The 16,656-nt window shown below is 37.9% G+C and overlaps 1 protein-coding gene across 16 annotated transcripts in view; it reads right to left on the bottom strand.

Annotated features, from left to right (window-relative positions):
* Positions 1–7,112, bottom strand: part of mef2d (myocyte enhancer factor 2d) — a 51,876-nt gene extending 44,764 nt beyond the window's left edge. For 6 of the 16 annotated variants that reach the window (XM_049024899.1, XM_049024901.1, XM_049024902.1 and 3 more), the window contains exon 1: positions 6,912–7,110. The gene's annotated coding sequence lies outside the window, so the exon portion shown is untranslated. Of the gene's footprint in view, positions 1–316; positions 335–793; positions 1,468–6,429; positions 6,567–6,911 lie in introns of those variants that run through there. The other 10 variants (XM_049024887.1, XM_049024907.1, XM_049024900.1 and 7 more) reach the window with 6 other exon arrangements.
* Between the last annotated feature and the right edge of the window lie 9,544 nt (positions 7,113–16,656).

Raw genomic sequence — 16,656 nt, 5'->3', positions numbered from 1 at the left:
AGCGAACTTTGACAAACACTCACAGACATAAAACCCCCGGAAGAGCGTCTCTTTGTGTCTGTAAGCGGGCATCAGTAACACACAGCAGTTAATTCAAAAATCAAATTACAGGTCCGCACTTCCCCTTTAAGGGCCGAACAGCTGCCACCACTTCAGTAAGCCGACACCAGAAGTGACATGCCTGATGGTGGCCCATTTTGGAGTTCCAAGCACTACCAGTTCATTTCAAAACAGCTTCCCTTCAAATACAAAATACACCCACAGGCAATTAAATGAATGGGAATGATGAAAAACAGTTATGAGAAGAAGTGATTACCCTTAACTCCGTAGCTACAGCCCCACAGTAGTTTTGCCATCCAATAATTTGGTCTGTTTCATAAAAACAATATAGGTTTACTTTATCCAATTAAACAATCAATATGAAAGAAAGCTGTCTTTAATACAGAATAGCATTTCATTGATTTGCATGCAAATTGCAGGGAAAAAGTATGCTACAGAACATACCTAATCTCACATATTGTTTATGATGGAACCTCAATCTCCATTAAGGATAACTGACCTCAGTCTATTTTTTTTTAGCATCAACAGCATTCAAAAATACAGATACACAGATATGCAGTAAATATCTACATAAATTATCCAATGGCGTTTTTGGTGCATCAGGCCAGTTTGTAAAAGAAGAAAAAAAAAGGTTGGACAAGGTACTGCTAATGTTTACAATGTACACCTCATTACAGTGAGGTAGCTACCCAACATAAACAGAAATAAGCGTGCTGTCGGGAGTCAAACAAACCAGTTCCTTTGAAAGATGGACGTCAAACAGATCTGTATAAATGCATAAATCTTCAGTTAGCTGTGCCACTTCCTCTGGAGATTCCATAACAGATATGTTCCATTCCACAGCAAACAGTTCAACTGGGACATTAACCTGCTATACATTCTCAGTGGTTAGTCTAGAAAAATCCAGACTGTTTGCTATTCTTTTATAGCATGGTCCCTCATGTCATCTCCTATTTCACTTATCTACCTAACTGCCTACAGCTTTTTAAGGCGGGTGTATATCTAGGAGCCATTATTTTATCCTGAATACAGCTTGAAAAAGCAAGAGCCAGCCACGAGGCCTGGAATCCTGTTTACCACATATAACTGAGCAGTCTGGTTCCTGGCTTCCCTCTTTGATCACACGCCCTTTTTGTCACAACAGGGGCACAGATATCCATAACCAATCACTTAATGAATGCTTACAGTAAGTGCGGTCACAGCCAAAGACTACAGGAGCCATGCCAACTCTCTGTGACGTTGGACATCAGCTGCTAACAGAACATCACGCTGTCCATCAACACCTTCCAGAGATTTTCATTAGGCAGTAGGTCTACAAAGGCTTAGATTTTCGACAACTAAATACAAACGAACTCAATTACACAAATAATTCTCCCAAAGTACCTGGAGTCTAAAAAACAAATAAATACAAGTCTTCTGCAATTCTAAGTTTTCCAAACACCAACCATAATGCCCTCCCATACAACTTGAAAAAAGAAAATTTTAGGTATGTAAATTATACCAATATATTAAAATATTTTATCCTTAATAAATAATTCTTATTGAAAGGTGCCATTGTTCGGTAAAAGACTTAACACATAAATTAACTCTCGATAAATGTTTTAATATAGGCTCAGAGTTTACTATCATAGATATTATTTATTTTCCTAGCTTGACACCAAATAAAACCATTCACACAGGGACATTGTGCTTAATCATCTTCATCCCAAAAAACAAACATACCAGAATTCAGCACACACTCCCAAAATTCCCCTGCAACATTTATTGCCAAGCACTTATTTTTTAAACCGGCCACACAAAAATTCAGAGCTGTTAAAAGAACACACGAGTTTACATCATCACAGAAGACTATTGGCCATCTTTTTCCTAGTCTCCACAGAGCAAGTCCAATCCCATCCCCCATTTTGCCTCTTTACATCTGCTCCATGCCAAGGCTTGGGTCACACTGCATGTGGTGCCAGCTCAGAGAGAGTCCTCACCACAGATACGCCAACTCCCAAATGTCGGGTTCCACAACAAAAAAAAAATGATCATAATAAAATAAAAATAAAAACAAAAACCTAACCAAAATGAGCTGACACACATAATCTGGATGAACTGACTCACAGGAAACAGCCACAGACAGAGCCACACATATACACAGACATATATGCCTCAGGCTTGCAGATACAAACGTCCTGCAAAAGCAGGTTTGCTGGGGGAAAACCGCACTCACAAACAAGGAAATTCTAAAGCCAGACAATACACTGACAGAAGTTAGTCATCTGACACTGTATATTTGATACATTTTATTTAGCATTAACATGACACAACAATACTAACGACAACAAACAATTTAGCTTTCTGCAAAAATGGAATAAATAACACAGACATCGTAACCTGAAAATGGATCCCAGATCAATTACATATGTTCAGAATACCTTTAACTTAAAAAAAGTAAATCTTGGTAATTTAATCAAATTATTAGCCAGACATACATTTTTGTTCCTTTAGGAAAAATATGCATTTTTGTCATGCTTCAAAATTGAACTGAATTACATGCAGCCAAGCTATGAATGTTGTTTTTTTTAAACAGATAGATGGGATTTAATATATAATATCTGGCTAGGAATGTCCCCACGGTAACCGAATATGTATTTGACACAGCACAGAGTAAGATATTCAGTCTTAATCTCTGGCTGAATATGAAGTCGGGGAAGAAAAACATTGATGAAAACAGATGAAAAATAGATTGTGCCGAGCCTGATCTGGCACGCCAGTTTGGTAAACACTAAGCTGCATACCAGATCCAAATATCAATGACATATTTGACTTTACTGTACTGCTCATACTGAAGATAAGATTCTTCAGCAAAAATTCAACTAATATGAATTCCAGATGTTACCAAATAATATTCACAGCGGAGACAATTGATGGAATCTACAAGTCCCTATTAACGACACCTCCACAGATAACCTAAAGCTTAATCTCGGAACTGGATTTATTTTTTTTATTCAGACTATTGCAGGAAAAAAAAGTGTCAACAAAAGCCACCAGCGACACTGGCCGCTTGACATCTTTATCGCAAGAATATAACAATCCATTTTATTTTACTTTGTCAGAAGGAAGGCCATTATGTTGGATCCAATAGACTACACTGCACAGCATATCACCAGGGGTTTTGACAAGTCTCCACTCCACCCCGGGCTACAAAGATTGTTCAACAAGATAAGCTGCGACTAAGAGATCCTGCAGGAGCAAGAAGCCGTGTGGAGTGGAAGATCTCATTGAAGGCTGAAGATGAAGCTGAAGTATTCCCAGAACAACAGATTCACCTCTTTTCATCCTTACTTACGTGGATCTCCCTTTTATTGACATTTTATTGTAAACACACGAGAGTGTTGGGTAGAGAGTACTAAAAAATGGACAATTAATTCAATTCATTCAACATCTGAATCTGAATGTTGACACTGACCCACGCAAAATTTTCATAGAATTTACTGGAGCAATTCATTCCAGGGTAATTAAAGGTTGCTTCCTTTATTTTGGATTGTGCACAGTAGCCCCCTGAATTGGGCAATCTGAGCAGTGTTCTACACAGAAATGCCACTCAAAATTAGCCGCTTTCAAGAACACTTTTGACAATTAGCTAATGAGACCAAGACATGTTGCCTGAGTTTTCTAACATGTACTCAGACGGAACTTTGAATTGTTGCTAAGTAACAAACTACATGCAAGCAAAGAATATGCGTCAAACATATGCCTCCTTCTAAAACTGGACTGTAGTGGTTCCTGAAAATGTTTACGAAACTACGGTGCAAGGACAGCACAGTTGAAACAGACTTCACAGTATCAACTACCTACTCGATGGAGTGAGGAATAGCTACGAATGTTACATAAAATTACTGAACAAAAATATTTAAAAGGATGGATGATATGGGGCTTGAAAGTCAATTGAAATGTAAAATATATGATTATTAAAACAGTTTCAAAATAATGCTATTATGTTTATGTTACCACATTAATGTTAATGATATGTGGACTGATATGTGTCACATCTTTATTCCGAAAATTCATTCCACAATTTCAGGATGTCGACGATCAGAACTACATACCATGCACCAATTACAATTAAGCCAAAGTGATCTTCCAGCAGAGTCATTGTTTGTAAACCAAATTTTACTTCTTGATTACATTACCTCCCTAACACTTTACTTCTCTACTTATGCAAGACCTATTCACAATACCTCGTTCAACTTTAAATTTTACGATTAAAGAGAAAAACAATAAGCATCTACATAATATGGTTTTTAATGCGGGTGGATTAAGTACCATACTTATAAAGCACAGAACAGAGTTCATTCCTATAAATCAGTTGCGTGTTTGCACACCATCTTAACTGGGACAGTCGGGAATAATAGAACGGTCAATATATTGAACAGTACTAACAGTCCTTGCTTAAAAAGAAAGTGTTTAAAAAAATCTGTAAGGCATGTCATTTTGACTGATAATATTCATATTGCTCCCACTTAGAGAAAATCCCAGAAGAGCCAAAAATGACAACAAAAATTCTTCCCAGCCCATTACAGAGTACACTGTTTTGATTTTCATTTAACGTCACCTTAAAATATAGCTCTGCATAGACTCATAACCTAAATGTGTAATATGATTTTTCTGTTCTTTGACAAAGTTTTCACATTACAGGCATGCAACACTTATTTGCCTCATAAAGAACACTGGCAGAAATGCAAGGCTGTGGCTCAATATTAGGTGAAACTTTACTCGCCAAACTGTATATTTGCATGCATGACTCACCTTACTCTAATTTACAAGGCCAGGGGCACACTTCAAAGCAAATCCAGGACAGGAAATTAACATGTAATTAACAAATCAGACATTCATCACTCTCATTCATTGAGCCGTTTGGTCCTTAATTACTACAGCTGTATCACTGCCAAAATATAATGGTGAGCAATGACCCAAGATAAATAAATAAACAACAACAACATACCAACAAAAAAGCTACACTGTAACACAAATATAGATGCTTTAAAAAACAAAATGATAGTCAGATACATTTAAGGACTAAAAAAATAACCCGAACAGCTAATGATTACAGAATTACTGCTTGACCACTCTGTAGCTTTTCAGAAAGGTATTCATGATATAGATTTCATTTAAAGGGATCCAGGCATTGCTACAGAAAACCCCTCAGAGATGCACAAATAATTTCACCTGATGACACAACCACAACACTCTTCCACTAATGAGCTCGGCCACCAAAAGGCCAAGATGCATTCCCTCACTCAGTCCTTTTAATTTCAAATGCCACTTCAACTACGACATCAGGCTTTTCAATAACCTATAATAAGCTCAGTGCTAAAATGAGCTGGGGGAAAACTGCTTGGAAATTCATGGGCCTTCACACTTCGAATTAATAGCCAGAGGACAGTATACTACTGAAGATAATACCCAAAATTTGTCCTTGAGGGCAGATCATTGCAATCTAAGGATCGCATAGTCAGTCATTAAACTGTTTATTCAAAATAACGATTTAATGAAAGCACACGTCACAGCGCGTATAATTAAACCATCACGAGGAATTAAAAAATATGTCTAGACTTTTTGGGCTCCTAACTGCCATCACACAGTGGAAAAAATAATTAATCTCTATTGCTAGCAGGGCAGCAAACAGACGAAGCAGATTACACTCTCTACTTTAAACCCAGAAAATGGTGACCCTGGTGATATATGGTATGAGCAGCATTCACTGTAAGACAACGTCTGCGGAACATCTGGTTTCTACCCATGGAAAGTAGAATTAAAACTGTTAAGTGTGTTAACGTTTCAATCAAGCGGTACGAAACGGCAGCAGCAACCACTACCTGAAAAAGGTCTTAGATGAATCAGGCTAACTCTTTAAATACTGTAGCTACTTTTCGTGGTTGCGAAGGTTTTAATGACGACTGGCGTTAAGAAACGTCGCCTTTGTAGGTAGCTATTGAATAAGAGCAACTGTATCTAATGAATCTCCAATATAAAACTATTTTTCAAAGGTGTGCCAGTTACATGACGTGTCGTTTACAATTAATTAGCCAATGCTCACGGCTGCAGCTTGTCACAAATACTACAACAAATATGAATACTGAATAAAAAAAAATCACAAAAAAGTTACATGCTTCATAAAATATCCTCAAAAATGCTGCGGAAAATCCTCTAGCATGAGACTTCTTACAAACCGCACAGAAAGACTGGATAGTTAAATAATATAGCTAGTTACATAAATCATAAGCACGACAAATAAAACACAGCCTCACGTAATGCAAAAATCGATTCCAGCAATTTATTAAAGTGCGTTACTGTTTTAATATTAAGTAGCTGGATAGCGACCTACATGTCCTGGAGAGTAAACAGCTTCGGCGTCTCCTTGATGACAGCCGGACCGCCGCCGAAAAGCTGTGACAGGCTGTCTGGAGCTGTCACGGCCGTGGCGCAGGGTCTCCCAAAACCGGACGACTTCCTTCGCCCTTTTAAAACATCACACGCAGGAAAAAGCGGCCAGTCGGCCGCTCCGTTTCACACCTTGGCAGGAGCCGAGCGGCACCGCGGCCGGAGAAGTAAGACACGACGCGGAGAGAAATCAGCGCGCGGTCATATACAGCTTGGCTAACGTCTCTCCAAATCACGACCAGGCTGAGAACCCATACTACGTCCCACCAAAACACAAGTCACCGTGGAATAAGTGGCTAAACAGCGAGCCAACATAACCAGCAACTACAACTACAACCTACAACAGCGGCAAAAGGATCATTTATCAGACATTCCCTTTAGCTAACTAGCCAACACTCCACTTTAGGTTGTCAGTTACTTACCAATTGCTACTAAATCCACATCCGTGACTTCAACAATACAATTACTTGATATTTAATGACAAAAATAAATAAGTGTTACGACATTAATAATAAACAAGTTATCAACGTCGACATCAACTAAACTACCCTTCTTGCTATAAGATAGCTAGCTAACTATTTAGTTCAGTCAAATGATACAATGTAGAAGTGGTGCTCACTACCTTGCTTGGAACTACTCGGTAACTGACATTTTGAGGGACCAATAGAAAACAAGGTGTCTAGGAGACTGAGCCAATAAAAAGACAGAGGTTTGTTGACATGAAGTAAGAAGAAGGAGGGGGAGGACCCTATCGGGATCATGTTTGGATGGAGTGTACGTATCCCTCCGCCTTGTCAATTACGTTTTGAAAGGTTTCAATTAAAGGTATGCAGTTTTGTTACAATCAGTCTCTTAATCATTTCCATTTAATATCCATTGCACGTGGAGAAATTATTTATTTACTTTTGAGGCACGTGGTTATGACACAGAATCACGAGGAAATAGCATGTAAATCTTTTACGTCAGATGATCTGCTACATATATACCACCTTGTGATTTATCCGTTCTTGTCTTCATAATCTGCAGCGGGATCTTGAATGGTTCGTCATTTGAAATTTCGACAGCAGATGCAGTTTTCATAGTTATAAGGCAGGCTTAAATGGGTATTTTGCTATTACAAAATTCACGTTCATTTTGATGCTTAACTTCAAACATGAGCGTGAGATGCATCGATCAGTTCTCAGTTCCTTAGGCACAACTTTAAGTGGAGAATGAATGACTATAGACTATCGCAGTTTAAAAAATATACAGTATTTTAAATGCACGGGTGTAAAGCTTTAAAGTTATCTAATGCTTTTATGGACTTTTAACTGACACCAATACAACTAATCGACAATATAAAAGGATGTTCAAGGAACACAATTCCATTCATTTGGTATTCTTTGCGTAAATCTCTAATGAAATAAGGGGTTTGGTACTTTGTCACTTAATGCAGAATTTAGTTTCGTTCTGCAGATAACCCATTTGCCCGTTCTTCTCATTTTATTCTATCGCAGTAATTACATGTCCGTCTTGGCAAAGAATTCTCGTTACTCGTTTTTAAACAACGTAATGACTTGTTAAATGTTTAATAAGAAATTTAATATAAATTATATAGGATAGTAATAAAAGGCAATATTACAAAGGAGCGAGACGGGCACTGTACGATTTTCTTAAGCCTTGTTGGCATTTCTTCAGTATAAACACTGGGAATGCCAAACTGTGCAATCCCGTCGAGTCCTGACAGAAATAGTCAGTGCTCACAATACTGCATACAATTTTAGTTTTACTCCCATTTAAAATGAATATTGAACTGTGTGCAAACAACGTTACATAAACTCGAACATTCAGCTTACTGCCGCAAAGCAAATGAATTCATGGGTACTACTTTGTGGTATGGCCGCGGAGGGACATATGTTTACCATGAGAAAGGAAGCGAAGAAGCAGGGAGTACAGTAAAAATCAATCAAGATAAAGACGTGTAACTTTCCGTGTTATTATTTATCACTGCCAGATGAATACGCACAGTCCATTTCCAAAGCATATACATAGTATGTCTGTGATTAAATACATTTTATACACTTATTTCGTTCCGAATTCCATGTACTGCAGCATTCACGTCACAACTGCGTCAGAGTATTTGGAACTATTGGCCAACGTGGGTACTTTAAAGTGACAGAAGGGTAAACGTAAACAAATGCTGACTGTACGAGTGTTATACAGAATGATTAACATATGTTGTATAGCAATATAAAAAAAACGTTTTTATTAAATGAAACGGTTTCCGAGCAGTTTTTGGAGCAGTTATACATAAATTTATTACATAAGAATAAATAAACTACATAACGTATGGATCTGTTACACCCGAAGCCCGTTCATGAAATATAATTATTTATTACCCCGTTGTGTGAAGGCCCAAATCCGTCTTAAAGAGGAAATAAAGGAAATAATGTCTGACTTAAAATGTCGGAACATGATTTTTTTTTCTCACAGTAGCGCACTATACAGATGGAGTGATATGCTCCAAACATCTAACATTATTGGTCTGTATAGATTAAATATTTATATGAATGTTTTGTTAGAATTACTGCAACTATTTATTTATTTATTTATTGCTGTACACTTTGTTTTGTCTTCTATTGCTTTGTAGAACACTGAAAATAAGCCTATGATATTTGTTTCTTTCAGTGTGCATAAGCTACTGTATTTCTGATTATTTGAAAGGATATATGCCAAAGACCCCTACGAATCTATGTTGTGTCTTTGGAGGGAGGCTGTCATAGCGAAAAAGAAATTACGTCACATCTCGTTGACGGGATTTTCTACATAGCATCAAAGCTGAGTACATTTCCAGGGTGACGTTGTCTCTCCCTGCCTGGTTTATTCTACTTCCTGGTTGTTTGCCCTGAATATAATTTACTTCAGTGGTGTTTTTGAGGCAGCTAAAAACGAGACAAGCTAAACAGAATATTGGTTTTAATTAACAAATGAAACAAAATTGAAATATATGTATTTATTTATTGAGTGTGTAATAAATACATTCCAGTCCTGTGTCTAAACTAAAGGAACATTAAGTACAAAAGTATACCAACAAAACATAAAATGGCAAAAATATCAAATATGTATAAAAACAAACATCTCAAATGCGTGTTTTGCCTAGATCTATCAGGCTTCATTTAATTTTTCAATGGTTATGAATTTTTCAAATTCCCATTATATTCACTGAAATATATGCTGTATGTAAATTGAAATTACAAAATGGTTAATTACACAAATACACAAATATATAGGACAAACATCCCGCATTGATTTTGAATATTATGCTCATGATCTTCATAAAGATGTTTACTATGGTAACCACTGAATGTGGTTTTTATATGTGCAACAGGAGCTGCATTAGAGATATATATAGAAACGTGCAAGTCACATAAAGTGTTTCTAAGGAAACCTGGATCCCTGGAATCACCGAGGACACAGCAAGGGTCAGTCTAGATGGGCTGCCAATCCATCGCAGGGCAACACATATATACAGATTTTAGGCAACCGTAGGACATCAGGTCACCAATTCAGCTGCATGTTTTTGGCATGATGAGATGCTTAATGCTCCAGCTTGGAACTGAACCCATAACTCTGATGATATCTGGCTACAACGCTGACACAGTAAACCTGCAAGCAAGGCAATGGCCCTGTTTGAACAGCAGTCTGATGTTTCTGGCCTCCTCAGCAATGTCTTTCTGCTTTCATTTGCTTTTTATTCGGCCAGCTTGCTGATCCTCGTACTGGCAGATGATAGCCTTTCATATTAACATATAGACAAGGAAGGAGAGAAAGAGGACATACATGTGATGGATATGACATGATAAATGGACAACTGGGTGGTAAGAGACCACATACAAAGGAATATTTCCCTACGGATGTGTAGTGTTTATGTCCTGAGGGTTTACATGGGAAAATTACAGAAAACAAATGGGCAGCCAATCACTCATCTTTAATAGAGAAAAAAAATAAAGTTTAGACTTTTTCAAACACACTGAGAGGACACTAGGGGACAGTAACAAATGCTTGGCTAGCCTTCATTCATAGCGCAACTCCAGTACACAAATAACCCAATATCATCCAAATAAGTCACTGTAATTCTGTCGTGCAGTGGCTCAAACACTTATTGCCAGCATTCTCCGGATTATGAATGTTACTTTGATGTCACATGGGCCATGTCCATAGCTTTGGAGAAGAGCATCAAGGAAGTGAATTAACTATACGATGCGGTCCAAAAATTATTTACAGCATGGTTGCCATTCAGTTTTAAAATGAACTTGAACTATCTGAATGCATTTGTGTTCATCAACAAATATTAATTATGAGAACTGGCCAGGGACAACAGATGAAAATGAGCCTATCAAGCCATCTCTGGCTCCTCTACAGTCTCTTTTTCTGTTGATCGATATTAAACAAACAAATAAATCAACTGATAATTATTAGTGCGGCACAGTGGTTAAGTGAATATCACGGTCCCCTCACACGTCCAGAACTGGGGGCTGTGTGTAGAGTTTGCATGTTCTCCCCTAACCTTAGTGTGGGTTTCCTCAGGGTACTTCAATGTCTTCTCAAAGCCTGAAAATCCATTTTCTAGCCTGCCTACAGGGTGAGAGAGTATTTGTGTGTGTGTCCTGTGAAGGACTGACATCCTGCCCAGGGTATACATACATCCACGCATCGTGCCCTATACCTCCTCAAACAGACTCCACTGTCTCACTCCCATGACCCTATACTGTTAAGGTAGATTGATGATTGTTAGATAAAAAATAAGCTACCACTACATCAGAATAAGTCGTAACAAACAGATTAATCGCTTGATTAATCATGTATGCGCTTTTTTTTTTTAATGCAATGAAAGGCATCTAACCCAGCGTAAATCCTCAAATCCCTTTTCAGTCACTTTTGCACCATTGTTATCCAGTTCTCAGTAGGAGACAACAAGCTGATGTTGCAGCATCCCTTCACTGTCCCTTAACACAGGCCTAATATTCAATTTATGGTAAATTTTAAACCCACTGGATACCTGGTACCACAACCCCTTTTCAAGTATAACCAATAGCATGGATATATTTTATTTGCCATTTCTGCCTAAATGATTTCCAGCGGGCCACACCTATAACAATGTTTCTGAGACGGTGCAAACTAGCTTGTCATCCTCCAAGTCGTTTTCTCTGCATTTTACTTCTGGATTCCCAGTACTTTCATCCTTCCTCAGCGACATCTACTGTTGGCTGGGTGCCTAGAGGAATTCAGGTGGAATCGGGCAAATTGCAAGAATGCTAGAGCTCCTCCACGAAAGCAGCCAATCTGGAGAGTGACAACGAGTGGGTGGCGGACACCCCCCCCACACACACAGGGGGGAGCTGCTGTGCCAGTTTTCAACCCCCCACCCTGAGTTGGCATCTTCGCCGTGCGTTAGGAAGTAAAACCTGTGAGGATCCGTTTAATGCAAACTGGGAGAAAACTGGGAGAAAATGTTACACTCTATCCTTCAAATGTACATAACAAATATTGCGTACGGCTAAATGGAGTTAATGGGTGTAATTGAGTGGGTCAGATCTTTACGAAAAGAAAGTAATGAAGTGAAATGAAATGATGCATGATTTCCCATTTGTACAAACATTAATACAGGTCAAGCATTAATACACTTCATTTACAGCTCAACAAAAAACGACTAACCAGTGACTGACAGCTTTAAGCCTCCTTGTTTTCTCTACTTTCTTAGTCTCCTGTGTACGTCTTTTCCCCCACATGCATTTTTTCCAGTTTTGTATGAGAATCATTGACATACATCGGGATTGTTGAGTGTGAAGCCGCTTTTTGCCACTGACAGGATGTCGTGCAGGTCAGAGTTTATAACTTCCTGCCTGCTGCTGCATAGTCTAATAACCTAAATCCGCTACCAGCACAGCAATCCCACAAGAACGGCTGTGTTACATATGCAGAAACTTTTGGAAGACAACAATTATTTTCAAATTACATTTAATATTCAAGTGAAACCTAGAAAATGAAGCACTCTCTGTCCCTCTCTGTCCCTCTCTCTCTCTCTCTCTCTCTCTCTCTCTCACACACACACACACACACACACACACACACAGACACACAAACACATACACACCTGTACTATCTTTGTGGGAACTGTTCATTCATTTCTACAGGCAAAACCTTAATTCCAACAATGACAACCTGAACCCTACCCAGCCCTGACCTTAAGCATAAGTAACCAAACAAAATAGGCTTATAAGTCTTTTGGCATTATTAGTGTTTGATTACAGTCACAGATTTTTATGAAACTGAGTTTCCACTTGTGGGGACTGAAAAAAATTGTACTCAAAACATCAAAATAACAGGCTTTTTCACATTGTGGAGACATTTGGTCCCAACAATGTAAAAGCCCCCCGCCACACACACACACACACACACGCACACGCATCTAAGCAAACTGGTAAATCTAACTTGCCCATAGTGTGTATTGTAAAAGAGTAAGTGAATTATTAATCTGCGCATGTGCGATCATTAGGTATCAATAATTAATAAAAACAAAAAGAAAATCTTTTTCTTAAATGTGGGGTACAGGGTACATTAGTATATGGGATAAAGTGTGACTTTAAAAAGTAATATAACACATAATCGCCTAATTAAAATAGTGAGAATTCTTTCATTTAGCCATGCGAGGTCACTTCAGAAAAGGATCTATGTCAATGTTATCGCAGATAATAAAAATAACCACACGGTGGCGGTATAACATAAAAAATCGGAGGCCATTAATTTCTGAACAAGCGGAACGGCAGTACTCGGAAAACGGACATTTCCGGAGTAATTTCACCATAAATTTGTGTGCGATTGGCCTATATGTCAAAAATGAACAACTTGATAGCTAAAACAGGCTAATTTCGTTCTCCATATTCAATGAGCAATTTAAACAATAAAAATGATCTGAACCAATTTGCAGTAGTAAAAAAGGCGGACATTCTAAACGATATCAGAATTTAGTCTTATTTATCTCTAGTTAAAAGACGAATACAATGGTCTAAAATATCTATAAATTATACGTATGTTCACTTTTGATTTGCGCTAGAACATTGAAGTTAGGTCTTTAGGTCCTATCACTCGGGAATGTTTTAAGGTTATAGTCCCGAGTATTTCAGCCCCTAAACCACCTTCCTTCAAAAACAGTCAAACCGCAGGTAAACTTGACTTAACCCCAAGTCCCCTGCGTTCGGTAGACATAATCATACTAACGGCAGCGTAACATCAACAGTGAAATTATGACTTTCAATAATAAGCAAAAATGATAATTGAAGTAAACACATATTTTTTTTGTTACAGCTATAATTTCATTTGCTACACAGGGGACGCCCAAGTTGTATAAAAGGTAGGCCTACGGCAAACGAATAACATCGATTAATTGACTTTATTTAACTCTACAGACTCAGGGATGAACTTGTAGGTTAATATCGGAGTTGAATTGTGTAGCTTATAAGAGGGCTTACTTTAAAATTATGTTTCAAATACATTTTTACGAATCCTGCATTCGTGTTTTTCTTGTTGGAAATGCAATAAATATTTAAGGAACCTAGACAAGGGATTCACCGTTACCAGTGGATAACCGGACGCCAACTTGTTTTGATGCCTAACTCAATTCCGGACTTGCATCTCTGCGATTTTTGCGTCAATACATCCTAGGCCTTTTCTTAATTCTCCTTGAAGTTCAGCATGATAACGGGCATCTTATTACCCGTTGGCTGAAGCCTTTTTTTTTGCTTTATGTAAGTCTGCATGTGTTCGGTATTTAGAGTCCTCTTTGCTTTTAATTTATGTGCATATTAAGTGGCGCCATTGTAATTGCAACTGTCGGATACAACATGCAAATGAACAGTGTTTTTGTGTATGATTTCCCTCCACTATTTTAATCCAGTATTTTAAACGGCCAAATAATGCAAAGACGGAACACACTGGATCATAGAAGTATTATAAAGTGTTTTAAACTTCCACCTCAAAATATGAGTTTCCTCCTTCAAGAAAGGTTTCTTGGACCTAATTTAACCATAAATCTAAACTTGATTTCTCCTGAATTTTATTGGAATTCGGACATGAAAATGTTCTTATATATATAAGAAAAACGTTTTACTAAGACAGCAAGTAATTTAAACACCTTTAACACACATTTTCAAGGTTAGGTTGTGGCACTATGGAAAATTTCATAGATGAACAAAATACAGAACTGAATAATCAACATGAGGGTACGCTGTATTAATAATGTGAAAATTTTATATATATATATATATATATATATATATATATATATATATATATATATATATATATATATATATATATATATACACACACACAATGCCCAGTGTCAACCAGCAGAAACAGACATTCTAACAATGATATTATTTGATCTAATAATGATTATTTAACACCCAACCTTATAAATTTGATCTACTCATTAATAAAATAATATATTTTAATTATGATTGCAGTATACAGAATGGCATGCAGAATATTTGATCAACTGGAGGACAATAATTTGGGAAAGAAATTTCTGCTACACCAGTATTTTCTGGCTGATTGCAAAAAGCTTTCACAACCTTCTATCGTTTTTTTAATGACTGTAAGGTTTTGATGGATTGGTGTCCCATCCTGGGTTATTTTCTGCCTTAACCGGGTGGCTTCTGGGATAGGCTCTGGACCCCCACGACCCTGCATATGACAAACAGGTATAAAAGGTGGAAAAATGGATACATGGATGGATGGATGGATGGATGTAAGGCCTGTGTACACAAAGTTCAGGAAGCAAAATCTTGTCAATTTCAAACTGCATTAGTGTATTAAACAGAGCAGCAGTTTTTTTTTCCCCAGGATGAATTATAATCTGTTCAAATAACTGTGTATGAGCACACTTACAGCTCCAAAGCACACTCATTACTCTGCTGCTGTCCTGCAGACCTTCACTTCAGTGTCCATCCTCTAATCTCCACATTCAGTGCATGTGAAGAAGTATCCTCTCATACAGCCTGCCAGAGTAGCTAAATAGACATGCAGAAGGGGAGTATTTATGTAGCCAAAGGGCTGACATTTAGCACAGTGAACGTGTCTTAAAAAACTTTCTAGTTCCCAACAGTGACGTCATGTATGAAAACAATGTAATAAGTACTATAGTAAGCTGGTTCGCTTCTCAAAGCTATTACACATAACGATCACCCACATTAGCCAAACTACGCATGCGGCATGCTACAGACCACCCAGACCTTACATCTAGCCTCAGATTACAGCTAAAATAGCTTAATACTTTAGAAGTTGTTAGTGAACTATAATGCAAAGGAAGGTAGCAAAGGTATGGCGTCTATAGAGCTCATTCAGTTGTGACAGAAAGATTTACAAGATATCTTTTGTGGAAGTTAAAGATTAAAATAGTCTTTATTGATCCCAGGGGAAAATTACATGCAACATGTACCTCAATATGTTTGTATCTTAAACCTATGTACACGTGTAGCTACATGGGTTAGGAAGTGTGTGACTGGAAGGTTCACATCCCCTGTCTGGCAGGGTGATATCACTGCTGGGACCTTCAGCTGGGCCCTTAACCCCAATTACTTCAGGTATGCTGTCTGACCCTGCTGTGTAATCCTCACTTGTATGTCACTTTGGACAGAAGGATCTGCTAAATAAGTGAATGTAAAGCTTAAACATGATAGACGTTAATATTTAAAGCAGTGGTTCTCAGCCTTTTTGCACCACGACCAAATTTTTGCCATGTTTAGTCACCCAGTATCAAGTACAGATTTAATTTAACGGTGCGAAGTGCACTCGGCAATTTGCGCCAATCGATGCCTATCGCACAAATCTGATTGGATGTGCCAGTGAATTTTAAATTAAAGCATCTGGGGTTCGGCTTCTTGGATTGGTTGAGTGTTCACTAGTGTTGCACTAAGCAGTGCAGACCCAAGATCCGCTGGGTTAATTCTAGGATTAGGGCTGGGAAATCTGATCATTGATCAGCCAATTTGCTGGTTTGAACACCTTTCCCGGTTGAGAATCGCTGATTTAAAGATATTAATCGTTTGACAGCCTTATCGTTTGACAGCCAGCATAGTGCAAGCGTTCATTAACGAATTGTGGGACAAGACGCCCCCTTTGTGTCAT

Source organism: Brienomyrus brachyistius, chromosome 9 (assembly GCF_023856365.1).
Source record: "Brienomyrus brachyistius isolate T26 chromosome 9, BBRACH_0.4, whole genome shotgun sequence".
Lineage (NCBI taxonomy): Eukaryota > Metazoa > Chordata > Actinopteri > Osteoglossiformes > Mormyridae > Brienomyrus > Brienomyrus brachyistius.
Note: the sequence above shows the minus strand (reverse complement) of the source record. Positions and strands in the feature narration are given on the sequence as shown.